Genomic DNA, 2,500 nt, shown 5'->3' with positions numbered 1-2,500 from the left:
TAATAAAAATAATACGAAAACGACGAAATGAAAAGCAGATTTCGACTGGGTTTGGCAACCCAGTAATAAGAGCAGTACATTCCAATTGTCCTAAAAGAGTTCGTGAACGACTCAGAGCGATCAAATCAAAGCAAAAATACAAGACAATTGATTTGCTAGTTTTAAGGAAAACAATGCCAATAATCTTAAAACAAAAAATCAAAAAAACTAATATGAAATCAAGAGTATTCTAACTTAGGTGAACTTTCTTACCGAATAATGAAGGTTTGTAATGTCGATGATGAATACAGTGTAAAGACAGTCAAGACATACATTTTTCCTAGCAATGATCAAGAAAAGTTCGCTTTACGGATCATAACGAAAAAGTCGAAGTGTTCTCGCGTGGTAATCGGAATTAATATTGTTTTACGATACTCTGATAGTTCTAAAATTGGAGGACTATTTGAGAACTATAGAATCTTTATTTGTACCTAATATGTATAATGTTATTACGAAGGAAATGTGTATCAGTGGCAATCAACTTGATTTTTTTCATGGGCTCCTTCATTTAAAAACAGGGGACCTGGCTAAGAACAAATAAGAGGTTTTGCAAAAACAACAAAAAGGATGCAAGGGTATACCGGCTCCCGTTTCAGATAAGATACAGAAGGAAAGGAAAGGAAAGGAAAGGAACTTTATTTAAGTGTCTAGTCGTTATAGCGCTGGAGCACTAATTGGGGACACTGTAAACTGAAATCAACAATTAACACAAATGAATTCAAATGTTGGTTTTTTTTTTTTTTAACTTCACACTTCACGGTATACTTAGAGTATTGGGTATTGTGGGTTCTCTATATGGACATTTGCCTGTGTTACTGCTAATAAAGGCAGACTACGCTTCACACTAGGCACACGCATATTGACCTCTGAATTCGAATGTCTTATGCTGGTGTTTGTTACGTGCAGTGCATAAGTGCATACATCAGAAATGAATTTGTTGGCCGTGGTGTCAAATTTCATGCAAGAGACTTCACTCTATTGGTGTTTATAAAATAATTAGGATAGTACGTGCACTCTCATTCGTCAATAGCTGTGTTTAAATGAGAGTATGGAAACACGGCTGTGACTTCACACGAATTTGTTGAACTCGGGGGGAGAATTCTCGACAGTTATGCAAACCCTCGACTGCGTCTCGGGTTTGCATAATTGTCGAGAATGCTCCCAACTCCCCCGAGTGTTTAAATGAGCCTATTTAAAACACGGAAAACGTCCTCCATTGCTCAAATGATCCAGGACATGAACAATGGATGAAATCAGTGATCGGAAAATCAATCAATCAATCGATGCCAATCGATGGCAATTAATCGATTGATATTGATATTCGATAACCAATATTATCAACTTTTATCGCTTATCAATACCAATCGATCAATTAATGGAGGGTGTAAACTGCAGGTTGCAGGTTGCAGGTTAGAGTTGCAGGTCACTGTTTCACCAAAGCTGAAACAACCCAAAACTTTACTAATGCTAACATTAGGCCTAAAAAACAATGTTAGCCTAAGGTTAGCATTTTTGTAAAGGTTTGGGTTGTTTCAGTTATTATAGTAAAACAATGACCTTCAACCTGCACTTTACCCCCTCCGGATCAATTAACTGACATCGATTGTGAACAATTGGCAATGCGGACTGTTTTCGAGAACTCTTACGCTCCTAAGGTAACTCAGGCTATTTACTATAATACTAAACGCTGCACTAAAATATTATTAGCATAAGGGTAATATATCGTCTTGGTGCGATAAATAAACGGGTTGAAAAAAAAAAAAAGAACAAAATTTCACATAAACAGCATCTGAAAACGAAACAAGCCAAAGGAACGAGGAACGGCTATCGCTATAACGAGGTGTGTAGCGGGTGTTGTTGACTTGTGGAAACCAAACAAGGATTTTCATGACCAAATCTGTTCAATTGAAACACATACATTTTTCCGTGAGCGTTTATGAAAAACCTTCTCTTTACGGATCATAAAGTAAAAAATCGAAGTTTTCGCGCATAGTGTTCGGAAATAATAGGTTTCATGACGTCCTGATTGTTCTAAATTTGAAGGACTTGTTGAGAACTATAAAATCTTTATTTCTAAATTATAATAATAAGTTTAAACTTACAATACATTACAATAAAATAAAAATCTTAACCAAGCTTAATTAGACATTATAAATAATTCCAAATTTATAGAAAATATTTAACAATTATTCCTCGAGCCCGAATGGGCTCTGAGTCAATAGCCCATGAGGCCGAAGGCCGAATGGACTATTGACTCAGAGGACATGAGGGCGAGAGGAATAATTGTTTTAGTAAAATCCAACTAGTTGGTCAAAAAATTATCAAGACAAAACATCTTTCGCTAGTTAAAGCTAGACTTTAATTGTTGTTTTGGTTTTCAAAGCCGGCGCTTTTTGCTACTAGTGGGCTATAACAAATAGCCTACTAGTAGCTCAACCAATCAGAACGCAGCATTGATAAT

Source organism: Montipora capricornis, chromosome 4 (genome assembly GCF_036669925.1).
Source record: "Montipora capricornis isolate CH-2021 chromosome 4, ASM3666992v2, whole genome shotgun sequence".
Taxonomy (NCBI): Eukaryota; Metazoa; Cnidaria; class Anthozoa; order Scleractinia; family Acroporidae; genus Montipora; species Montipora capricornis.
This window is presented reverse-complemented; position numbering follows the sequence as displayed.